At 44.0% G+C, this 26,799-nt stretch overlaps 1 long non-coding RNA gene across 1 annotated transcript in view; it reads right to left on the bottom strand.

Moving 5' to 3' along the window:
- Window positions 1-6,747: 6,747 nt before the first annotated feature.
- The window catches only part of LOC138831473 (uncharacterized), a 54,358-nt gene continuing 34,306 nt past the window's right edge, over window positions 6,748-26,799 (bottom strand). The window contains exon 3 of the long non-coding RNA XR_011373334.1: window positions 6,748-6,797. This is a non-coding gene — a long non-coding RNA (uncharacterized lncRNA). The remainder of the gene's footprint in view (window positions 6,798-26,799) is intronic.

A 26,799-nucleotide genomic window follows, 5' to 3' on the forward strand; every position in this document is an offset into this window, starting at 1 on the left:
GTATGTTCTGCCATCAAACATGATTCAAGCTCTCCACAACCTCAGCCTCCATCTTGAGATTCAGATCTCTGCGCCTTGCAGACCCTGTAAGCACCAGTGATAGCTGTACTGGACATGGGGCATTTATTTAAAATTATTCCAGGCTACCAATATCAACCTTCATACAGGGTTCAGCTCACCATTCACAACGTTTAACAACGTTTGTGAAACAATCTTTGCTATAATTCATACTTTAAAGTATTAAGCATTTAAAGGTCAAGTAGAATGTAAATGTGTAAAACAGAAATATTAAGCAAGTTCTGTTCTCATAGAGATTATTAACAGATGATAGCTTTAATAAAGTTTTAAACTGTGATAAGCCAGATCAGTCCAAGGAGATAAAACAATTAAATGTAATTTGGTGTCCTGGAGTAGAAAGGAGACATAAGGTAGAGCCAATGCAAGAATTGAGCTCCAAGAGGTCTTGATAATGGTTCGTCAATGACAATATACTTCACTCATATAAAAGGTCTGCAATAGGAAGGACTGAGTGAAAAGTAGAGAATTGTCTATACTAATTTCACAGTTTTCCTATAAATACTTAAAATTATTCCCACATTAGAAGTTGGTTTAAAAATGGGAGTATATTCAAATATTAATAAACTGAACTCAATCTAAGCTGAAGAAACACTAAAAATCATTAAGCCTTGAAGATGAAATATTATTGCAAACACAAAATGAATTAATGATATCATTAAGTTAACCTGTGTGGGGGTTTTTTAGTACAAATTGTTCCCTCTGATAGAATGCCTTTTCTGATTTTGGGTAGGATTTAATTCAGCAAGTATTTCCATCATAAAGTGAATAATTAAGTCATTGAGTCTTATCTCAAGACTGAAATGACACGGATTTTAGACCTTTCTTTCTTTCCTTTCTTCCTTCCTTTCTTTCTTTCTTTCTTTCTTTGAACTTTGTCAGTCTTTGAACTCTGGGCCTGGGCGCTGTCCCTCAGCTCTTCAGCTCAAGGCCAGCGCTCTACCACTTGAGCCACAGAGCCACTTCCAGCTTTTTCTGTGCATGTGGTGCTGAGGAATCGAACCCAGGGCCTCATGCATGCAACGCAAGCGCTCTACCACTGAGCCACCTTCCCAGCCCCTAGATTTTTCTTTTAAATATAATTTTATTGTCATTCTTAAGGTATGGTTCAGATGAGTTACCATTTCACAACTTGGGTAGATTTTAGATTTTTTTAACTACAAAATATTGCAGAGCATGCTAATAAAGTGTCATTCTTCCAGCCAGTGCTGGAATTGCAATACCCTATCCGTCTCATTGTTCCCAGGAGGTATGGGTAGGAAGGGGGAGGCGGGGTCTTCTCCTACAGTGGATGTGGGAAGCAGACCCAAGGCTGGATGCTCTGGGCGACCCCCTTGACCCCCGACCAGGCAAGACGCTTTGTTCTCCACGACAGAAAACCACCCAGACTACCTTAGAGCACAAGAGAATTTGCTAGAAAACATGGCTATGTTTCCATGTGATGGAACCTAACAGAGAGAAGGCAAGATTTCAGGAGCCAACAGCTGCAGCGCCTGCAGACTTCCTTCCACACTCACCGACAGACGCACACTACCCTAGGGGACTGGCCCATGGCTTGTCCTGCTCCAAGTCTAGAGACCCCCAGAGAGGCTGTGTTGGGCCTTCGGATCAGTCCACTATAATTCACCTACACAACATGGACCTGGCCACTGAGGACTCATCCAGGTGTGCCCAGGGCCGGTGTAGACCCAGGCAGCCATCCCATTTCTTTCTTAGAAGAAAACACAGCTGCTACCTCATGGAGAAGGGAGAGGACGTTTGGGATTTGCTGCTTAGGAAGATTCAGGTTCTCAGAACAAAGACATGAAAAGGAAAAGCAAAGCACTGGCCCCTGCCTCCTTCCTCTCTTCTCTCTTTCCCTAGGCACAATCCATAATCTGCAAGCTCTTTCCACTGCTTCTCACTCTCAGATCCCAGTTGCCAGTCTTTAGCCTGTTTTCTGTTCATTGTGACCTTGTTAGTCGGACCTTAGTTGGATAGTTCCAAGAATGAGCATCTATTCAACTCAAGATCAATGAGGCTGGGCATGGTGGTTCAAGTCTACACTTTGGCATCTCAGGAGGCAGAGATCAGAAGGATCACAGTTTAAGGCCAACATAGCCTCTCCCCAGCCCCACCCCCAAAAGGATCTTAACAAAAAAGAAAGGAAGGAGGAAGGAAGAAAAGAAAGAAGGAAAGAAGAAGGAAGGAAGGAAAGAAAAAGAGGAAGGAAGGAAGGAAGAGGAAAAGAGAGAGTACGAGCAAGCTGGACACCGTGACATGTGCCTTTCCCCAGCCAACATGAAAAGTGTAAGTTGTAAGATTGTGGTCCAGACAAAAATAAGACCCTAATCTCAAAAATAACCATGGCAAAGCCAGGCACAGTGGCTCATGCCTGTAATCCTAGCTACTCAGGAGGCTGAGATCTGAGGATCACAGTTCAAAGCCAGCCCGGGGAAGGAAAGTCCGTGAGACTCTTATCTCCAATAAACCACTAGAAAACTGGAAGTGGTGCTATGACTCAAACGGTAGAGCACTCACTTTGAGCTGAAGGAGCGCAGGGACAGTGCCCAAGCCCAGAGTTCAAGACCCATGACAGACCAAAAAAAAAAAAAATGGCAGCCCAGCAACAGTGGCTCATACCTATAATCCTGGCTACTCAAGAGGCTGACATCTGAGGATCGTGGTTCAAAGCCAGCCTGGGCAGGAAAGTCCATGAGACTCTTATTCAATTAACCACCAGAGAACTAGAAGTGGTGCTGTGGGTCAAGTGCTAGAGTGCTTGCCTTGCCAGTGCCCAGGCCCAGAGTTCAAGCCCCACCAACTCCCCCACACAAAAATACCATGTCAAAAAGGGATGAAGGTGTGGCTCATATTGTAGAGCCTCTGCCTAGCAAGTGGATAGAAGACCCTGGCACAAGCAGACTGCTCTGCATGTCTGGCTGAGCAAGGAACCTGACTCAGGAGCAAGTGGTAGACATGCTCTCTGCCACGTAGCCTGGAGATCCAAGGCAGCTGGTTTGCGATGAGAGCAGAGAGAAACAATAGATGGTGAGAAAGGAGCAAGCGAAGAGATAGAGTAGCCTTGTGGTCCTGGGGTTCTTGTGGAAGCTTCTGTACACGTCCCAGGCATAACCCTTGGGGTCCTGCAAGGTAACCCCTTCATCCGTCCAATAAATCTTTCTGCTCCAGCCAGCTGCAGTTGCTTTCTGTCATTTGAAACCAAGAGAATCCTCTGTGGGGGCACATACAGCCAAAGGCAGAGTCCTCCGTGACATTAACCTTTACCAGGGCTGCACAGAAGAGTCTTCTAGAGACCAAGAAGGAGCCATTGCAGGTGGCAGAGGAAGCTAAAGCTGCCGTGTCCCCTGCCTCTGTCCCCTCACCGTGATTCAGCACTGCCTTCCCTGTGCTAGCTGTAAGCTAGTAATGGCCTCAACCCACCAGCCCACCTCAGGCCTCATGGCTGCTTTCTCCTGAGTCCGAGCGGGCAGCTGCACCTCTGGAATCCTTTCAACCTCTGTGGCATTTCTGTGTCCCTTTCTCCTCCCATCTTTTCCAGTGTCCTGTCCCCCAACGACCTCATAAGTGGTTGTTGGTATTTTCCAAAACATTCTTCCAAAGATGATTTCACTCAGCCGAGACTTCAGCGATTGCTCTGATTGATAGGACTCCACAGACAAGTCTGTGCCTTTGATCTTGACCTCTGTTCAACTCCTGCCTGTTCATCTGGCCATCAGGTATCTCCACCTCAGTACAAACTCACTGAACTAAAGTCCAAAGACGCATGGCTCCTCTCATTTTCAAAACTGGCTTCCTATTCTGCGTTTTCTATTTCTCATCGTGGCAATCTCTCCATCCACCCCATCCCCCATCCCACCCTCACCCCAGACTATCATCCGAGCCAGCAGCCTCCAAGTCTTTTCACGTCTCCGTCTTCCTCAGCTGACATGCAGCCATTCACCAAATCCCTCTGAGCCTGCCCCAGTAAAACATTCACAACCTTCTCCTCCATGGCATCCAGATATTTCTGCCAGTATCCCCCTTTCCCTTCCAGCCCTTCTAACCAGTCATTCTTTTTTTGCATAAAGACTCGTTGCTTCTCTCCTCTTTATTCATGTATCCAAAGATGAGTAGATGTGTGAGTGAGCCTGCGCTCTGGTGTCAAGAAACTTTCATCTTTCCAGGGCACTGACAAAATTACTCCTCTCTGCTCAAAAGCTCTCAGCAACCCCCTTTTCTATTGGCTAATGTCTAAAGCTCTAACAGGCCAGCCCAAAGCCCTCTACAATGGGAGGTCAATTTACATTACCAGTGTCCTTCACAACTACCTCTGTCTTACCACACAACCAAGAGAGACACGTGCACCAAGTGGTCCTTTCACTAAATACACCACAATGGCAGGCAGAAAAGGAACAGCCTTAGAATGAAGAGCTGAGGAGATAATACAAAGATGCATTCATGCAAAAAAGAAAATGTATTTTAGATGACGTATTGGACCACCTCATCCTGATGAAGCTTTTCCATTCCCAGTTGTCTCCTCAAGATGCGAAGGGGTGGGTGGGAGGGAAACTAATGATGCTGGATCTTTTTTATATTTATTTTATTCTCAAAACTAGCGAGAGAAATATTTGCCATTCTTCTTTCCCTTTTTCTTTTTAATAAAAGAAACTGGCTCAGAGGTCTTAGTTCAGGCCCAGTGTTGGGGCTGATGGTGAGGAGGATGGGGATTGACGGGTATGCGGGGTGATGATTCAAACCTGCCAGCGTGCTCACAGACAGATCCTTCTTCCTCAACCATGACAGCTGTCTGCATTTTCCACTTGCCTTGGGATAGCAAGGCAGATAACTTTACCCACATTCATGGACCAACCCTCAGTCACATGGTGGGTAGCAATCATTGGTTTCATCCTACACACCACCAGAAATTACCCAAACTTCCTTTCATCATCCTTGGCCATTTTCTTTTCAGACACTTCTACCACATCTGCAAAAAGAATGTCCTTGTCAGACTCCAGTTGCACGAGTTGCATCAATGATGTGAGCTGACATGTGCCTCATTCTCTGTTCTCCTTCTCTTCCTCTTCCTCTTCCTCCTTTTACTGGTTCCGGTGGGTAATTTCTACTCTCATTCACACCTAAGGAAGTGGGAAATGGCCCAGCCTTTGAAAAAAAGTTTAGCAGTCTCTTAACAAAGCTAAACATAGTCTTGTCACCTGAGCCAGAAATCAAACTCCTTCGTTACTCAAAGCCAACTTCAAAAGACAAAAGATTAAAATATGCTACAGGCTCTTACAAGCCCTATTTGAAGACACTGAGTTCTAGAAATGTCTGAATAACAGAGCCATCTTTGAAGAGGCCTTCATTATCAGCAGGAAGTACTCGGGCACAGAAATTCTAAACACTCTCCACCGATCCTTCAGCTTGATGCTCACTATACGTATACACTTGGAACTTCAGATTCATAAAAATAAACTCCTTAACAACCTTTGCTTAGCCTGTAACTTTTGAAGAATTTATTTGGAACTGTGAAGTCTGGCAGTTAAAATAAAACCCATAGACTTCAATTCAGTGGCCTGAGGGTTAATCAGCTTACAAAGCAACCTGACTTACAATAGAAATTGAAAGTGTATTGGCCACATGGATTGAAAAGTCACCTACACATTTTACAATAATCAAATATAGAGTGCCCAATCTAAATTTCTCTTAGGTTAAGCTGATAAAGTAAATAACTCAGAAATGTGAATTTAAAAAAATTTTCAGACAAAATCAGGTTAATTTGCATGAAAACATAAACTGAAATTCAAACATATTCCCTAGGTTATGCTTTATTGATCCTTGAAAAAGAAAACTCAGAGTAAAACAGTTAAGTTGGCTAAAATATGTGACTTCAGTAAGAGCAATTGCAATAATATTAAATTTATGAGGAAAAAGAACTTGACCAAGGGGCTAGAAATATATTACAAATATTGTCATAGCAACAGTCACTGTAAGGCAGAAGTCGGTTTGGGCATTTTTTTTTACTTTGAATAAGAAAGCCAAGCTTGATTTTTAAATGACTTTTCTAGGGTCAAACGTGTCAGAGATAGTGCTTGAATCAATTTCTTTACCAAGTTTTCCTTACTACTGAGCTTGCAATGCTTATAGCATATGGTTTGTCCAATCTTTTCCTACCTCTTTCCCTCCCTCACTCCCTCCGTTCCTCCCTTCCTTCCTTCCTTCCTTCCTTCCTTCCTTCCTTCTTTCCTTCCTTCCTGCCTTCCTTCCTTCCCTCTTTCCTTCCTACCCCTCCCTCCCTTTCTTCTTCCAATTCTCCATTCTTTCTTTCATTTCTCCCTGTCCCTCCCTCCATTCTTTCTCTCATCCTTTCCCCTTTCTCCTTCTGCCTCTCCTTCCCTTCCTCCCTCCCCTTCCTTACCTTTTTTTAACTTTTTCTTTCCTTCCCCCTTCTTCCCTTCCTTTTTTCTTTCCTTCCTTCCTCCTTCTTTATATCTCCCTTATTTTATCCCTCCCTTCCTCTTTTACTCCCTGCCTCCTTTATTTCCTTGTATCATATCCATAAATAGAATTACATGCACTGGGTCATTTGAGAGTCAGTCTGACCTGCTTCTTGGCTGATATCCAAACATATATTCAGCAGAATTTTTCTCTTCTTACCACCAAAATTCCAGAGCACTTGATAACTTTGATCACATATAGGGACTTCTTAGGCATCTTCTCTTCAAATACTGTTTTTACCACATCTGTGAAGAGAATGTCTTGTCAGACTCCAATTGCACATGTTCTACGTCAGTGATGTTAGCTGACATGTATCTTGTCCTTCGTTCTCCTCCTCCTCCTCCTCCTCCTCCTCCTCCTCCTCCTCCTCCTCCTCCTCCTCCTCCTCCTCCTCCTCCTCCTCCTCCTCCTCCTCCTCTTCACATTCCTTTTCCTCCTTTCTCTCACTGGTTTCAGGGAGTAATTTCTACCCTCATTCACACCTAAAGAAATGCAACATGGTCTAACATTTGGAAAGTAGTTTGGCAATCTCTTACAAAACTAAATAAACAGTAGTTTTACTGAATGACATAGAGCTCAAGTTCCTAAGTATTTTACCCAGCTAACTTGAAATCATATCCATACAAAAACATGCATATGAATGTTTATAGCAACTATTCTGGTTGTCAAAAACTGGAAGCAACCAAGATACCTCTCCAAGAAGTGAATGATATTCTGCAAAATACTTGAGAAGTACTCCTCAAATTGTTAAGGTCCTCAAAAGCCAAAAAACTTGCTCCCAAGAGGAAGCTAAAAGCAAGACTAAATTCAATCTGATGGATGAGATCCTAGAACTGAAAAGGGGCCATGAGGTAAAAATAGGAAATCTGAGTAAAATACAGACTGTAGTAAATCCTAATGTACCAATACGAGTTTGTTCTCTGTAGCAAATTTACCATACTAATGGAAGATGCTAATAATAGGGGAATTTAGTACATCTTACAAAGGAATTCTCTTCACTGTCCTCACAATTATTTTGTGACTTCTAAAATTAATAGTTAATTAATTGTTTTATGTTTTTGGTTGGCCTTTGTGGCTTGAACTCAGAGCCTGGGGATTGTGGCTGAGTCTCTATACTCAAGGCTAACAAATAACACTCTACCACTTGAGCCACAGCACCACTTCCAGATTTTTCTGAGTACTTGATTGGAGGTAAGAGTCTCACAGACTTTCCTGCCTGGGCTGGCTTCAAACTGTGATCCTCAGATCTCAGCCTCCTGAGTAGCTATGAATATAGGTGTGAGCCACCAGCACCTGACTAAAAGTCTCTGTGGCGGAAATGTAAGCCCTTGTCACTATTTAAGTGTATACTGAAAGCTGACATGTCAAAAACTTCCAAAGGTAGTACATAATTGTTCAAAACCTTGATTAACCACCACTCAATGGGACCTTTCTGGGCCCTCCTAGCTTTGTGTGTGAGCTCTTGAAGACGCGCTTCTGGAGTCAGGCTTTTGGCAGGAGAAGTATGCTCACAGGCTGGTGTATGATTTGACTCTGGAAATGAAGAGACCTCATGTAGTTTAAGTACCTGTTTGTGGATTACATTTTTAAGAATATTCAAAACAACAAGGAAAATGTTCCCAGTCCTCTATGAGGGACTCTACATATGCATTCCAAGGAAAGAAATCCCTTTGCTTCAGACCATTGAAAAGAAAACTCTTTAGATTTCTTTTGACCCTGATCATTTGTTCAGTGCTGAGAAGACTGTAAGGAGCAATGAACCCAGAAGGTGTAGTTAATGGACTCCCTCTGGCACTAATCAGTGGAGCGTGGCCCATGTCCCATTGCTCTCCTGCAGTCACAGTGGTTCTACATCAGCTCTGCCGTGAGTTGTAGTATGGTCATTGAGAGATGGTTACTCGGGGACTAGTTTGGTTTCACTAAGTTAATGTTCTGTTCATGGAGGTTAGCTGGCATAAGGTCTAGATTCCATCTAAGCTTTTATTTCATATACAGACCATAGTATTCTGTTTAAAAGTCTAATCAATCATATTTAACCCTGTAAAGTGACCTTTACAATTCTGGTATGTTTCTGTATATTTAACTACATGTGAAAAATAAGTCATTTTTTTAAAAAATTGCTCTAGAGATTTACTAATCTCAAAATATCAATGTGTCAGTTTTATGTTTATTATTTTGACCATTTTCATGATCGTATACTAGTTACATTTTCAAATTTTTCTTTCTTGTGTTTTAAGAGGCAAAAATTTCTTTTATATCCAAAAGAGAGAGAGAATATAGATATAGATGATATAGATATAGATGGTATAGATATCGTTAGAGGGAAATTTCTCTGAGGCCATGTGGTATGGCGCCTAAGAATCAGGAGACATGTTTGATGACTCTTCATTCAGCACGTACTTCTTATGCTCTTTAGGAAGGCAACCCCTCTTCGTGGGCCTCAGTTTCCTCTTTGTCACCAATTTCAGTGAGGAGATCCACTTAGATAAATGAGGCTCAAGGCCCATTTGCTTTATAAAGTCCATTCAGACTGTTCTAACAAATTTCCAGACTGTGTTTAAACCACAGGCGTTGATTTCTTCTAACCAGGGAACCCAATCAAGGCAGCTATGGATTTGGTGTCAATGGAGAACACACCTCCTGGTTCATAGATGAGCTTCCTTCCAGCCATATCCTCACGTGGTGGAAAGGACATGAGAGCTCTCTCTCAAGTGCACTTACAGGGGCACTAATGGGTTCATAAGGGCCCCCCCCATGACTCACTTACCACCCCAGGGTTCCACTCCCATGCCATCACAGTGAGGGTTCGGATTTCAATGCATAAGTTCAATGTATTTTATTTGTTGCACATCATACATGAGTTATTATTCTATGCACAAAGCATGCCATAGGTATGCTTTGATAATTATTTGGTCAAAGATGATAAATGGGCATTTTTTCTTAATAATAGGGGTTCACAGAACCTTTAAAATACTCAAGTCATTATATCTATTCAGTTTCTCAAATTTAGTTGATGCACCATGGAACTAAGAGAGAAGAGAGAGAGAGAGAAAAGAAACTCATGTTCCAAGGAGCAAACCTTGAGAACTGATCGATTCACTAGTCCCTACCAGTGTCTTACAATTCACGTTTTTATGACTTTTTATGAAAACACGGCCCAAAGTCGTCCTGGCAAGATCTGCTATGACTTGACATCTTAGAGCCATCTGCTGCTCTTCAGCTGTCCCTCCTTCATCTCCTCCCTTCACACCCCAAAAGAAGACATTGGAACATCTCCACTTAAGATTCCAATCATGGAAGAAGGGGTGGGATGTGCACACGTTTAACGTTGATCTCTGATAATGAAGTAACATCAATGCTAATCTAAAAGAGCAGCTGCTTTGGAAATCGAAGCATAAGACAGATGATTTTTACTTTAATTTGAAATTGATTTTTTTTCAGTTCCTCCATGTTTCCTTCATGCTATCACGGGTGTCACTATTTAATAGATCATAACTGAATACACCAGGCTTTCATACACAAGACTTCTTAAAGCAGCAACAGATTATTCACATTTCATTAATAAAGAAATAAGATGACATACCAAGTTCTTATTCCACATATTATTAAAGAAGACAATCTTGGTGAGTCAGATACGTGATTGCTGAATGGATTTAGAAAACGTCCCTGCCTTCTCAGCAACAAAGCCCTCGAAATCAGGCTATGTGATGAGGAATATTTGCAACAGGTAAGAAAAATGGTCATGAGGCATTGGTGAATAGGAGGCAGTGAACTTAATTTTCATGTAAGGTGTCAGAAATAGGGATGTTGTCGCTGCTGAAGAGAGAGAGACAAGTGATTCCAGGTATTGCTTTGCAAAGGAGAAGCAGAAGAAGCAAGGCTTTGAGTCAAAGCCCAGCCCTGTACTGTGTTCCAGTGCGCACACACACACACACACACACACACACACACACACACACACACACACACACACACACACACACACACACACACACACACACACACACACACACACACACACACACACACACACACACACACACACACACACACACACACACACACACACACACACACACTGGAACTCAGGAACAGCGGTATTAAAATTCAGGGTTCTCCATGCTTTCCATGCTCTTTTGCATTTGATTCTTGCAGTAGAAGACAGAGGTAGAGTTGAAATTCTCCTGAGAAATGATGCCACTACTGGGAAGTGACCAAGGTGGGAATTTTGAGTCTCAGTAGTCCGTCCCTGAGGCTGACTTCAGACCCGCAGGTACCGAGAGAGGGAAGACCCCTGGGCTGGATGTGAGGAAATACTAGCTGCTCTCTCTGGCTGAGTCCCCCAAAAGATTTGAACATTTTCAGGAATGGAATTGAGGGCCTGAACCTCTGGAGTCCTGGAAGACGCAGTCTCCATGCACTTTCCTGCCCTATCAAGACTTCTCGTAGAGCTGGCCACAGCCACACACTCAACTACAACTTTCTTCATGGATAGGGACCACAGGAATGGAGACTTGTAGACCATTATTCACACACCTGCTTCTCCCTGGGAACACATACACACCCCTGCATGTCTGTCCCATCAGTTGCTGAGTTACTCTGTACCACCACCCTCATGGAGGCTAGCCCCTTGTCCCCTGGGCAGTGCCCTTTCACAGAGCTCAGGCACACGTTCCCTTCCTCAGGATGCTAGTCAGACCCAGAGTAGTGCAAGACTCAGGCAGGGCTTCATCTGCTCAGATCAACAGGAGAGAGAGGTCCTGTCACCCTGAGATTTCAAGACCTAAACAATCATCTCTCGCCACTTGGCTCTCTCCCCACATGGCTGAGTTTTGCCAGACAGATTGAAAGGCAAAACATTCTCCAAATCAGTGGATTTAGAAAACGGGACGAAGGACATAAAGTGGACGTAGCCAGAAAGGATACAATGGTGACTTACCCGGAAACAAGATAAAGCTATCTTAGCAATGCCCCTTTCCAGGGTGGACACAAAGTTTAACCAAATTACAATAGAAATACCAGTGGTGGCCCAGTTTTAGTTGGAAGGGGCTTCGGTGGTGGTGGTGGTATTGTTTGTCTCTTTGCAGAAGCAGTCAGGAAAGTGACTAAAAGCTGATTCATTTGCAGGGTTTTTCTTTTGGAAATGAACATTCTGGCACGATTTTAATTGGGTTTTAGTTGTTGTTGTTTTAATTCTCACAGTGATGGCTTGGCTATGTCTTTCGGGACTGCGGAGGGAAACTGGCATCTGGTGTTTGAGGATTCTGGGGATTTGCACCATATTTATGTGTAATAACTATACAGTAAATAAACAGAATGAATAATTAAGTGAATAATGAGTTTCCTAGAAAAGAGGATTCCTCTGAAGACTTTGACAGAAATCCTCCCCCCCCCCCCCGCCCACCCCCACCCCCACCTCCCCAGCCTCCTAGCCTCCTTCCCGCATGGCGGTTCCAGGGCATCCGTACCGTGTCATCATCGTTGCAGAAAGCAGCGACGACGTTTTCCAGATTGAAATCAAGTGTGCCATTAATCAAATGAGAACATTTCTCTCACTTGTATATTTTTTCCGGTGGCAACAATGTTGAATTTACACTTCTAAGAATGATCCTTTTTTTGTGGAAAAAAAAACATAACCCCATAGAGATATATTTGTCTCTGTAAAGACAAAATCCATGAGATTAAATTTCATTGAATTGTGTTTCTCTGAGGAACTGAAATCTTGAAGTCCCAGGAATTGGCAGTATCCAATGAAATTACATAAATGCGTGCTAATGTGTATACCCAGCCAATCCAAGGTGTCCTTGCTTCTGGGGGCAGCCCAGGCCTAAAGCAAGTCCTTTTGGAGGTAACACCCACCCACCGCCATCACTCAGTCAAAGATTTTAGCTATGCACTCATTCATTTGATACTTACTGAGCATTTATTATATACCGAGCACTTGGACCAGGTTCAGGGACACCTGGCTGAGGGAAAGCAGGCCACATAGTGAGTCCTCTCAGAGTTCACTGGCGATCGGCTAATGAAGCAGATTGTAAGGGTGATAGCTTCTGTGAAAGCGAGTATTTGAGTATTAGGCTGCTATAACAAAATACCCCACTCTGTGCCACTCACACACAGAAACTGCATTTCTCAGCGTCCTGGTGACAAGACCAAGATCAAGATTTTTTCCTAGTTTTCTGTCTTTGATCATCTTCTCAAAGTGTCTTCACATGGCCTTTTTTTCCTATGTCTATTACACTTAGACTCTCCTTTTTGGTCCAAACCTCCTCAAATCAATGTAAATCCAACATTGTTGCAATTGGAAGAAATCAATACACAAGTGAGAGATATATTTCTTCAACCGAGAAAAAAAAATAGGACGACCACCACCTGTTGGAAAGTGACTAGACAGTTTCCAACTTAACTATTCAGACAAAACAATATAATCACTCTGGCTCATGCCTATAATCTTAGATACTTAGGAGGCTGAGACCTGAGGATCACATTCAAAACCAGCCCAGGCAGGAAAGTCCATGAAATTCTTATCTCCAATTAATCACCAAAAGCCTAGACTTGGAGCTAAGGGAGAACACTTTGGCCCTGAGTTCAAGTCCCAATAGCAGCAAACACACACACACACACACACACAAAGATATAATCTCAAAACTAAGTTATACCTGATTTAGACAATACATTCATTGATTCATTCATTCATTCAAACACTTATAGAGTCCTGTCTGGATCAGGGTATTAAGTAGTTACAAAGTCAAGTAGAACATTGTCACTGTCCTCAAATAGCTTCAGAGTCTAAATGAGCATTATAATTAGACTTCAAATGAATATTTACCTGACCACATCAAACAAATACAGAAGGAAAAGCTGTTTTCTACCCAAAGGACAGTCAACTCACCTCTCCTGCTAACTCACTCTGCTTTCAAGGGCAAAATCAAAGCTACTTGGTCCCAGCTAAAGTTATTTCATGGTTGCTACTCTATCTATTAAGACAACTCATGTCTGGTATCTCCTTTTGCCAAAAGAATTCTATTTCTGTAATTCATTGCAAAATTCAAGGCCATTTCATTAGGGGGAAATACGCCATATCATTATTAGAACAAGCCTTTCTATTTTTGCTCAATTTTGAAACTGACAATCTACAGACTATTTTTAGCTCAGTCATGTGAGATTATTTGTTTCCTGATTATGTGAAGTTTTGCCTTCGGACTAGTTAACATGAATTTTATGCTCACTTATTATGTCACATGCTCCAATTCAATTTATTTGAAAGTGGATTCTTTGGGGAAAACTGTAAAGCTAATTTGAATTGATTCTTTAGAGATTTCATTTTAAATGAAGTGCTAGAAAAAAAATTGGCAGACAAAGTGAAAAAATGAAATTGAATTTTCTTCTTCAGCTACTCACTGGATTCAGAAACTCTTGCTTTTTTTTTTTTTTTTAGGCTGCCAAGGGTTTTGATAGAATGTTTGATGCAATTTTCCTTACACTTATCTTAAACTTCACTGCCTTTGGTTTGGTTGTTCAGCTGCAAAATGGTTTCCTGATATTTCCACAGGGAGGGAGAGGGTGGCAATCAGAGTTCTTGCTTAAGGAAGTATTTCATACTTTAATACTAACTTTCTGCCATCCATAATGTCACCTCTCCATCAAACATCTTGCATAAAGCAGGTGTTTTGATTCGGGAGTGAATGAACATATACCATTAGCGGACAAAGTTGTTTGGGGGACGGGGAGGTAGAATAAAATCAAATCCTCAGATTCCCCTCACTTTGTCCAGTTGCTATTGCATCTTTTCATACCTGATGGAGTTACAGCTTGAGGGATGTATGGAAAGAATAGGCAGGAGGCCGAGTGGTTCATTTCCTGTCCTCCACCGACCCCCAGCGGAACTTATTGGTCTCCAGTGGTGGGTTCCCAGCTAATCAGAAACAGCTGCCATCCATGGAGGGCTGGGCCTGGAATTGGTCCATCTGAGGCCTCCAGATGATTTACATCGCATTATTAACCATCGAATGGGAAATACATAGCAGGCACATGTCTGCAATTTCATTGGGGGAGGGCGCACTCTCTTTCTTTTGGATGTGTCTTTATAAGGTTTTTTTTTTCCCACCCTCATTTCCCACCCTCACACCCCCCCCCCCAGTTTTTCCATTTCTGCTGCTATAACAAAATACTGCAGGCAGGGTACATTATAAACACTAGCAGTTTATTTGACTCACGGAGCTGGCGGCTGGAAAGCACAAGGTGGAGGGGTTGCACCTGGGGGAGGCCTTCTTACGGTGTTATAACATTATATAGTAGGGAATGGGCGGGGTGAGGAGAGCTGCAAAGAGAGAGGAGAGGAAGGGAGGGGAAGGGAGGAGTGGGAACGGGGAAGAGAGGAGAAGAGGCCAAGCTTACTCTCCTGAGCATGACCCACTCCTCTGACTAGTGTGAATCTATTTTGAGGGCATAACAAATCTCAGTCTTGCCATACGGGTGACTGAATTTCCACTGTAGCTCCTTCTGTTGCTGTGGACTGTGCCACTCGGCTAAGAACAAGCTCAAGGAGGATCTTCAACCAGTTTCCCTCCGCCCCATGTATCATCAAGTATTTGGGGATACGCCCTCGACCCAGGTAAGTCTTGAAAGAAGCTAGTCATGGCTGCATGTATGTGTATGTGTGTGTGTATGTGTGTGTGTGTGTGCACACGCGTGTGTGTTCTGATCACAGGGCTAATGGTGTGATGTGAAGACTTAAGCAATTGCGTTTGGGTAGAAGCAGCAGACTTTGTCCACGAGGGACTCAGGGAAATTTAACAGTGGCCCACAGCAGGTTGAATATAAGTACAATCAGGGCTATGTAACTGTAACTCAGCCTATGTGATATTTGTTTTTATACTGGACAGTTATAAAATAAGGGTGTGATGCCAAAAAGGGTGCAGGAAAGCCAAGTCTCTTGGCCCACCGAAATCATAACCCACCTGGGTAGAACCTCAATAACACGGAGCAGAGGACTGATTGTAGACACTGGCCGTCTGTGGCTGTGGGTGCTGTGGGAAGGCGGCAGCAGGCCCCTTCGCTGCCCTGGGCTGCAAGGCCCGTGATGAAGGTTGCTCTCAATGCTGGCTAGCTTTGTCTCGAGAGACATCATGTGGGGGTTCAGCTGCTCCTCGTATCTTAGGGACAGAGGCCAGAGATGTTGCCAGATGTCCTGTCTCACACAGGACAGCCCCACCACAGGAATCATCTGACCCCCGATGGGTCTGTGGTGCCGGAAATGGGGCACGCTCGTGTTAGAGAGGCTGCATCCTGCAAGGCCAGCTCGAGCCAAGGTTTTTATCTCTCGACGTCCATCCAAGGTCAGGGACGACTTGAAGACAGGGCTGCTGACCTTGGCTATGGAGCTGCGCTTGCCTCTGGGAGCAGCTAGCACCCAGGAGGAGAGGGGTTGTGTGGTCACTGAGGAGAGGGGAGGGACCTGGCCTTTGTCCTGGATGAGCAGGAGTGGAAGTGGGTCTGCAGTAATGCCCCGAGCCCCACCCAGGCATGTGTCTTACCCCACCCCACAGAGTTCAAAGACTGGCACTTCTGCCCTCGGAATCTCATGCTTGCTCCATTCCTGATCAACCTGCACTTGGAACTTGACAATGGAGGGAATGCTAGAAAACATAGCCGTAGCTCGGCAAATGGACAGACCACCATAGTAGGCCCTGTGGATCTCTGCTCACTAGTGTTTTCCACACAGGAAACAGGGTTTTCTTCGCTTCCCTCCTCACATTGCATGCATTTAAGTTTGATAGGCTATTTGCTCTATAATTTAGATAGCAGGGTCCCAAAACCCCATGTGTACAAGGCTGTCAGCGGCCTCTTGTGTTACTGGTGGGATGGTTAGATGGGAAGAAGTTAGGTTACTGGGGGCCATGTCCTTAAGGAAGAGATCAGAACCTCAGCCCGCCTTTCTTCCTCTCCTTCCTGGCAGCCATTAGGTAAACAGCTCCCTGGACCCATACTCCCATCAGGCTTTGCTGCCTTACCACAGACTCAAAGGCCATGAAACCTCTGAAACAATCACTGAAAACCTTCCTTCTCTATAAGTTGATGATCTCAAGTGTTTCATCACAGCGATGGAGAGCTGACTAGCACAATATTTAATTTGTTCAATCTATAAACACTGCGAGTATCGTTTATTCTGCTAGCTGTGCGTATACCCAGACACCCAGTTGCCCAGACAATTAATATGCCCCAGCTGTCTGCGTTAGACGTGGCCACTGACAGCCTCTCACATATATGGAAAGGCATGCAAACATGCCAGTTTCAATGCTGTACCTTCAGACCCAGCTGCACATTCTTCCATGTGCTCTGTCCCCTTGCTATCAGCTGGAACTCCACACATGGGGGCGATTCAGCATTAACTTATGGTGAGAGGAGCAGAGCACCAAGCCGGAAAAAAACCCCTGGAGGTTCCATAGTCCAGATGTCTTTCCCATAAGCACCCATTTTGTTTCAGGAGTTCTGGGTGAGCCTGTTAGTTCCTGTAGACAAGTTTTTTTTTTTTTAAATCCACTTCAAATTAGTAGAAAAGAGAACATGTGTGGAAGAGTAAGAGTTGCAGGTGAAGGTAGATGTCAGGGTTCAAATAGTTGTATATCACTGAGAGATGTCTATTTCTCTCAACATCAGTTGTGTGGAGGAATGCAGAAAGGAGGGATCTGAGAAGTGCCAGGCTTCCAATTTCCTTCTGGCTCATGGCCTAAAGAACACAATGGTTTCTCTCCCAATGTCTCCCCCACTGCGCAGAGCAAAGGTGAATGGTCCTGCTGTGGTCACAGACTTACCCCTAGATCAACTATGCAAAGCCCAGAAGAGAGGAGGTAGGAATCAACCTGGAGTTGAGAGCGGGTATAGTCTCACTCAAAGTTAACCAAAATAGAGGCAGGACAGAGCCAGTGAGAGGAGGTCAGGATGTCTCAGTCAGTATTCTGAGGAATGAAAGCACTCTCAACTGGAGAAGGTAGGAAAAGCTTCACAGCAGAGGTGGAATGTGAACTCAGATGTTGCAAGACAGAGTTTAAGAGTGGATAAAGAAGGGCAAACCCCACCAGGCACTAATGATTCACACTTACAATCTTTGCTACTCAGCAGGTTGAGATCTGAGGATCATGGTTCAAAGCCAGCCCAGGCAGATAAATCTAAGAGACTCTTATCACCAATTCACCAATAAAAATCCAGAAGAGGAGCTATGGCTCATGTAGTAGAGTGGCAGCCTTAAGTGAAAAAGCCAGTGAAAAGCACAAGGCCCTGAGTTCAAGCCCCAGTACCAACACACACAAAAGAAGGAAATACCCTAACTTCTTTCTTGACTATTTCCAAAGGCTCAACAAACTCAGCAGCCCAAAGAACGTAAAGGGCCATGTTGTTTTTCTTCCTCTTGTCATCAGACTGGGATGAGAAGTTTCCCTCTGGGCATCAAGTCCTTCCAGTCATGACCTACAGAGGAAGGATATGGCCAAGAGGACAAGAATCTATAGCCCAGACACTCCTGCGTAAGACAGGAAGAAAGCGTCACTACCTGAAGCCTGGCTGCAAAGCGTAAGTGGCAGCTCCCCTAATCAGTACAGAAAGGCTCGTTATGTAAGTAAATGATTCAAATAGAAAGTGACTTACCCTAGGAAACATATGTTGCTCCTTTTTGTTTCTCATATTTCTAGAATGGTTTCAAGTTTGAGGTGGAAGAGCTTGTAATTTGCATATTTTTAAAATCAATTCTCAAACGGTCTACTGTCAGGATTTTAGAGATACAGTTTTTATGAGCCTTTAAATAGTTGAATAAGGGGCTGGGAAGGTGGCTCAGTGGTAGAGCCCTTGCCTTGCATGCCTTGCATGCCTGAGGCCCTGGGTTCGGTTCCTCAGCACCACATAAGCAAAAAAGAAAAAAGCCGGAAGTGGCGCTGTGGCTCAAGTAGTAGAGCGCTAGCCTTGAGCTGAAGAGCTGAGGGACAGCGCCCAGGCCCAGAGTTCAGGCCCCACAACCGGACCCCCCCCCCAAAAAAAAAAACAAATAGTTGAATAATTTTTCAACCAGTCAGGCTCCCAGAGCCTGTGGCTCCATTCTTCATCACAGTTCTCGCTCATTTCTTACGTTAATGTCTTTCTAACTGAGTAAGGCTGCTTTTGGCTGGGCTTCAGAAACTGGTAGCTGGCTTGGACCTTTCCCAGTGGTGGAAGATAAGGGAGACAATCATGTTTCTGCTCCTCTTGATGATGATGATGATGATGATGATGATGCTGATGATGATGATGATGATAATGATATCATCTTCACTTGTCTTCTGTACAATCAAAGTTCTAGACTGACTGTGTGGCTCAGTGGTAGAGTGCTTGTATAATATCCATGAGGCACTTAGTTCAATCCCTTAGCACTGCCAAAGCAAACACAGAATCAAGGTGGTTTGATGCTGCTATAAGAACCTGCAGGGATTCATTACTTCTTAGATGTGTGATTAATGGAATGATTTCTTTGGGTGGAAAATTCCTTCCATGGATCACCCAGTTGGCTTTGAGATGTCTTTCAGCACTGGACTCCAAGGGGTCAGGAATCCTTTCAGGACTGCAGTGGATCAGGTTGGGTGTGTCTGACTTCAGTGGGTACAGAGACACAACTGATTTAATGTCATTGGATTGGTTTGACTGACAAAGAAGGTTTTATTATTGTTTCAATCCTGTCCTCCCTATTTCACTTCCTACACACTGCCATGTAGGACTTGGGGCTCGTGGGGTCTCCCTTGGGAGAAGTATATACTCCCCTTCCCCTGGCTTTGGTGTGCCATGACTTGGCTAAGAAGGTATGTGCCAAGGAGACCACATGCTTCAGTAGCAGAAGCAAGGGTTCACATGGGGTGTGTAATGTGCGAAACGCATATTGGTTATTGTAGGTTGCGGAGATGTCAGTTTATTTGTTACAACCATATACCTGGTTAAAAAAAAAAAAAAAGCTGACTGATACAAATGGTCACTAATTACCCTGAATACCTCAATGAAAAATGGTCCCATTCTGTGGGCATGTGAATATTGACTAAACTTATGACCAATCTACCTGAGAAAAGTGAATCTGAAATATAAGAAAGCTAAACCAACAGTAACAAGAAGCCACTGTTGCGTATGGATTCTGAAAGGACTATACAAATCACAGCATTGGAAGGAGGGTACGAGAAGCTGGTGTCCTCAGACCTTGTTGATGGCAGTCTAATGTGACGATACTGGGGTTTAAGCTTAGGGCTTTATGCTTGCTAGGCGGGCCTTCTACCACTTTAGCCACATCCGAAGCCCTTTTGCTTTCATTATTTTTAGGATAGGATCTTGAATTCTCCCCCTCTCCCCCCTCTTCCCCCCTCATTACCCTCAAATGACAGGTGTACCCACCTTTTGGTTGAGATGGGATCTCACTAACTTTTTGCCTGGTTTTGGCCTTAAACAGTAACTCTCTCCTTATCTCTACCTCCTGCATTGCTGGGATTACAACTGTGAGCCATCATGCCCAGTTAAACAATGTATTTTAAAAGACTTAAAAATGTATGTGTGCTCCTTGAAACACATCTGGAAATGTATCCTAAGGAGATAACTAAGGATGGAGTATAAAGTTATATATGAGAATGTTCATGACATCATGATTCATAATTATGAAACTTGGAAGAAATATAAATGCCCAGAAAAAAGGGATCTTTAAATAGAGTCATTAAATAGAGTGATATATAATTAGCTTATAATAGTTTAGACCTGTGTCATCCAGTCCTATAGCCACCAGCCACATAGACTTTGAAATATGGTTATTCCAAATTGAGATGTACCTCCAGTGGAGACTAAGTATGGGAAGACAAAAGAATGTGAGCTGCTAACAGCTTTTATATCGATTCCAAGGTGAAAATGACAATATTTTGGACACATTAAAATTAATGTTCCCTGCATCTTTGTACGTAGAAAAAAAATCTAGCCAGGCACCAGTGGTTCATACCTGTAATCTGAGCTACTTAGGAGGCTGAGATCTAATGATCAAGATTCAAAGCCAGCCTGCGCAGGAAAGTCCATGAAACTTTGTGTTTTGGTCAGTCGTAGGGCTTGAACTCCGCACCTGGGGGCTGTTCCTCAGCTCTTCAGCTCAAGGCTAGCACTCTACCACTTGAGCTACAGTGCCACTTCTGGTTTTCTGGTCATTTATTGGTGATAAGAGTTTCATGGGGGCTGGAAAGATGGCTCCGTGGTAGAGTGCTTGCCTTGCATGCCTGAGGCCCTGGGTTTGATTCCTTAGCACCACATAAGCAAAAAGAAAAAGCCGGAAGTGGTGCTGTGGCTCAAGTGGTAGAGCGCTAGCCTTGAGCTGAAGAGCAGAGGGACAGTGCCCGGGCCCAGAGTTCAGGCCCTATGACGGGACCAAAAAAAAAAAGAGTTTCATGGGCTTTCTTGCCCGAGCTGGCTTTGAACCACGATCCTCAGATCCCAGCCTCCTGAGTAGCTAGGATTACAGGTGTGAGCCACTGGTGCTTGGCTCCATGAAACTCTTATCTCCAATGAACTACCAAAAAGCCAGAAGTGGAGCACCAGACTTGAGTGAAAAGGCATAGGGAAAGCACAAGACCTTGAGGTCAAGCCCTAGTACTGGCAATACATGCATACATACATCTAGAGAAAGTATACAACTTACATTTATTTGAGGCTTATGATCTCATAGTTTTTTATTCAACTGTCTTGTAAAACAAAAACAGCCACAGACAATAGGTAAATGAATGGGTATGTCTGTGTTCCAATAAATCTTTACTTCTAAATCAGGCAGCCAACCAGAGAGCTCAGATTGCTGAACCTTGGTCTAGACAAGAGTTTCCTAATGTTGGCTCTTTTGGCATTTGGGACTAGATAACTTGTTGGGACTGTCCAGTGCACTGGTATCCAAAGTGTCCCCTGACTCTACCACTAGATGCCAGTAGCATTACCTACCATTTTTGATAACCCAAAATGTCTACAGAGGTTCCCAAATGTCCTCTGTGGGGGCAAAATTGCTCTCATTGACCATCACTGGTCTAGCAGATAGGAGTATATAATTTTATTTCCAGGAAAATAAAAATTATGTGGATGTGCATGTGTGTTCATGTGTGTAAACATGTATCTTACATATGTGTAAAGGGAGTGTACTGGGAGGATACACACCAATATTTACTTGCTTTTCTCATCTCTGCTTTTCTGTCTTTAATAAGGCATATGTTACATATTTAATATGTAAAAGAAGAACAATTGTGTTAGAAAAAAGCAACAAAGGACAGAGATAAAATGACAGGGAGAAAAGGGGTGATGGACGGAAGGTACAACTTATTTTTCTTATTTATGTATTTACTTATAGTCAGTCATGGGGCTTGAACTCGGGGCCTGGGTGCTATCCCTGAGCTTTTTTGCTCAAGGCTAGCACTCTACCACTTTGAGCCCCAGTTTCACTTCCAGTTTTCAGTTGATTAATTGGAGATAAGAGTTTTATGGACTGTCCTACCTGGGCTGCCTTCAAACTGTGATCCTTAGCTCTCCCGCTCTGAGTAACAGGATTCCAGGCGTGAGCCACCAGCGCCTAGCTCAAATTTTCATTTTTAAACGAATAAAACCTTGTTGCTTGGGAATTAGTCCTTGGATAGGGGTGGGGAGGAGGAAGGTGGTCTCACCTTTCTCCTTGGTGGGGTACTGGTAGGCGTTTCAAATTCGGGTACATTTTAATGGCAATCTTTGAAAGCCTCAGGATTGGGCATTGGGGGATCAAGTCCACAATAAGAGAGAAGGAAGGCACAGAAGACAGAGAAGGGGGAGTCCAGACTCCTGAAAGAGGGTATTGGTAAGATCCAAATAGGAAGAGGGCTGTTGGGGAGAAACTGAGAAGTCTAGCTCTCTGGCATGCACCCACAGAAATGCCAGGCGGAAGTGTGCTAGCAGTGGCCGTGGTGGCTCACTGGTGGCTCTATGTGAGGGTTGGTCAGCATGAGAAGGGCCGAGTGGGCAGAGGGAGGGCCGAAGGTGAGAAGGCAGGTGCATCTTTAGGCAGCACAGACAGTCTCTGAAGCCAGCTCATCCTTTCTTCTTGGTATGAGAACTTTCAAGTTTTAGCTGAGCACAGGGTCATCCCTACAGCTCTGTGTCTCAAGTCCATTTTTTTCCCTAGCCTCTAAGCTCTGGTAGGAGTGCAAAGACGAGAACTCTGGCAGCCATTTGGAATCATGAGGTGGATGCCATTGCTGGGACTGGTAAAGCACGCACATAAATGGAGGCTGGCTATCTAATGATTGCAACACACACCAGGTCTGCTGTGCTCTGCTCACTACGAGAGTTGGTTTATATTCAATAGATACATTTCTCTGTGTGCGCACGTGAGCGTGCTTGCATGCGGGCATACATGCCAGTTCTGGGACTTGAACTCAGGGACAGGGCACTGCTACTTAACTCTTTTTCTCAAGGATGGTGCTCTACCACTTGAGCCACAGCTCAAGTGTTTGTGGTTAATGGGAGATAATAGTCTCATGAATGTATCTGCCTGGGCCGGCTTTGAACTGGGATCCTTAGATCTCAGCTTTCTGAGTTGCTAGGATTATAGACGTGAGCCACCAGCGCCTGGTTCAACAGCTCTATTTCTCATCTTGTTTAAGTTATTTACCATTAGGAGTTTCCTGGCCTTCCAAATTAACTGAACTTAAATGGAGCTCACTTGGCAAGGACTGACATCTCAGTCATACGGACCTCAGAAAACTGACACCTCCCACCTCCTTCTCTACAGTATAGATTGCATGTAAACTGATTCTAATTAAAAGGAATAGGAACATAAAGTTACTTTAGGTGAATCGCCAAGATGATTATTCCATTACACGGTACGATCGCTGCTCTTGTCTATGTCAGTCCCAGCAAGATCTCTAGGAAACATGTAGAATGTTAGGAAAAACTGCACTTAGAGCTCTTCCCTGCACACAAATTCAGTCACAACCAACACTACATTTCTCCAACTTCTTAGGCCCAATAGCTACAGTCATCTGTATCTCTCTCTACCCCCTCCTTCCTGTCACTGACCAAGCTTAGTTCCTGCTCCTATCCCTTGGTATCCTGGATCCTAGTCCCTCTTACCTACCTTGGAGCAAATCCTGCCCATCCCATCTCCTGCTTAGGAAGCAATCACCTTCCACAACAACCCTGTATTCCCCACAAGCCCGTGATCTTGATCTTGTTTATATTACTGTTGTGGGGCTGAGACAAACGTGTGGCTATAGGAATGGGAAATATATCTTGAGACAGATGTTGCAGGACAGGGGCTAGGGCGGGGGGTTGGGGGGGAGGGAGAGACGGGACATGTTTTGGGAAACAATACTCAGAATAAAAGGAGGCACACCAGGCAAAGAAAGACACTGAACCTCAAAGCAGTTGCCAAGGAGACCCTCTCCACCCCCACCCCTGCTACTTCAGCATACTGTCTGAGGCTACCCAGCAATCAGTGAAAGAAACAAAAGCAGAGATGACCAAGATGGCATTGGGATGTGGTTGGAAGTGGTTTAGAAGGGAGAATATTAGGAAACTCTTCTCTCCAATTGAGTACCAAAAAGCCAGAAACAGAGCTGTGGTTCAAGTGGGTAGAGCACCAGCCTGAGCGAAAAGCAAAGTGACAGCTTAAGGCCCTGAATTCAAGCCCTAGTATTAGGATGCACGCGCGTGCGCGCGCGCGCACACACACACACACACACACACACACACACACACACACAGAATAATGAGAACAAGTTTTCTAACTGTTACTTGTGACTAGATATTCAACTTCCTTTTAGAGCTTCAAAAACATATCCTTGTTCTTGCCCCACCCTGGACTGATTAAATCCATGGTCCAGCCTTTGGTATTTAGAGGAAAATTCCCTAGGTGCTTCTATTATATCACTAGAACTAAGACCGGATGGCCCATCATCCCATGGATTACTAGCAGAGCGTCAAAGCAGGTTCACCTCAAGGTAGCTCATATCACCTCCAGCATCACATGCCTTGGAAGAGTGGTTATTCTCTGCTTGTCTCCAGCCTCTCACTTGCCCATTCATTACCAAAGTCCTGTCATATGACAACTCCAGCCTGTGGCCCTCATCCCCAGTGAACTACCAATTATCATGTTCTATGTGGGCCTTGTGGGCCTCTTGTCTGCACAGCATTTGCTCATCGACAATTCCTGTCCCTTTCTGTATGATTCCTCCTCCTCAACCCTCTTTCTTCTTCTCTTCTGACACAGCCCAGCCTACTTCTTGGCCTTTTCCTCTGCCCATTTAGGATTCTCTTCTTTGTTGATCCCCTTTTCTAGGTGTTACCAGATCCTTCTTATTTGCTGCTATCCTCTCATTTGAAATTGTCTTCCTAGCTCTATCTCCTGAGCTCCAAAACCAAATTTCTGATTGCTTTGTGAGCATTTCTACCTTGACTTCTTATAGGTACCTTAAGCAAAACCTACTCCCGAATGGAAATCATCATCTGTTGCTCTAAGGCTCTATTCCATGTTCACTGCTTTATTGAATAACCAATTATTCAACTTAAAGGAATCTCCTTTTCCCTTCCTTTGCCTCCTTCTACAAGCATCCATCTGCTTTACTCAATCCTCTCTACTTCAACTTTACTCCAACTTCTGGCCAGTCCTTAGGCATCTCCTCCCTAGATGACTATAAGAATCTTATCCAAGGTCTCCTAAACTTAATCATGTCCCATTTCAATACGTTGACAAGAGTGATCATTCCAAAGCAGAAATATGACGGTGTCAATCTACTGCTTAAAACCCTTCCCCATGGACTTCCAAGGCCAAACTTAGAAAGGTCCACCAGACAATAATAACTCACCCCTCCCTGCCTCTCCCGTTTCAGCACCTGCTATGGGCAACAGATGCCCAGTGAGTCTCAGCACCCTGAGTAGGCCCCCAACCCCAACCCCAATTTGCCAGCCTGCTTTCTTCTGCCTTCTCTGCAATCCACAACACCTTGAATGGCTTCTCTAGCTTCCCATAGTCACCTGTTCACATTTCAAACTTATACTCAGAGTTCACCATCCTCAAATCCCCTCATCTTCATCCTTGGGGGTCCATTCTATGGCCTGGAAAACAGCAGGTGTACAAGGAAGGTTTACAGAATGAGTGGGTTGATAGTACTTCGGGTTTCAGTGTGAGGATTAGTATTACCACGTGCAACTGCAGCTAATTTTGCAGTGACTTTAAAGATGATTTTTCAGTGGGGAGCCCTGGGGTTCCCACAGAGCACCCTGGATGTTTTAGAGGATGCTGGTTCCATCCAGCAAATTCTAGGGCAATGGATGAAGAAATGCCCATGCAGTGGTATCTACAAAGATGGTATTAAATAACTTTTGTTCCAATGATCACGATGGGCCAAGGAACACACTTAATCCACAGAGGTGGTTAAGCTCAAGTTCTCTCCCCCATCTTCTATTTTATAATAAGCATTCAAATTAGCCCAGAGAAAATGTAAAGGAGTTACGAGAGAGACACAAGGGCACAGTCAAGGGGTAGATGACAAAACAAAAACAAAAACCAGAAACACTTAGGCATTTCCAGTAAGGGATCCAGAGATTTCCTCATTAAGTACATTCAGGGGCTTTTGTCTTTCAACTCCTAAACTTGTGTGTATCTTTAAACATACAAGCAGGGTTTCCCGCCAGTATCCTTTGCACTACAAGCCCGCCATGAAATCCCCTTCGGCCTGTTGCCATCCCCAGAGAGCCCTTGGGTTTCTACCAGAGGATTCTCACTTGAAGCAGAGATACTGTTATGTCATCTGTCTCATGTGTTGTTCCTCTAAGTAATAACCTGGCTTAAACAAAGCAGCATTTTGAGCCTAAGAAATATTTGAAAACTAATGATTTAAATTATTTGAACGACTAAGGTCATGTATAATGTATAATGTGTCATTTCCTCCTGCTGCTCTTCCTCCACCTCTTTTTTCTGTTTGAAGAATGGTATCAAGATGGTTATTTTTCCTTAGTGAAATATCAGGGCTAGTTTTTGCCATCACTGTTGTTTTGGCGTTTGGAGAAATTCTTATTTTGGACCAGTCATAGAAGCATCTGGTCACGAGAAGCCATGGGAAGCAGGGAAGGAGTTTGGTGCTAAGCGAGTCCTTTCAAGCCCTCCACCCCATTCTCCAGAGACAACATAGAGCTTCAGCCTGGACCTCCAGAGAGCTCGACTCTGGTGGTCAGGAAGCACTTTCCCTGAGAAGACAACGGAAG

This window comes from Dipodomys merriami, unplaced genomic scaffold (assembly GCF_024711535.1).
Source record: "Dipodomys merriami isolate MVZ:Mamm:240054 unplaced genomic scaffold, mDipMer1.0.p SCAF_198, whole genome shotgun sequence".
Lineage (NCBI taxonomy): Eukaryota > Metazoa > Chordata > Mammalia > Rodentia > Heteromyidae > Dipodomys > Dipodomys merriami.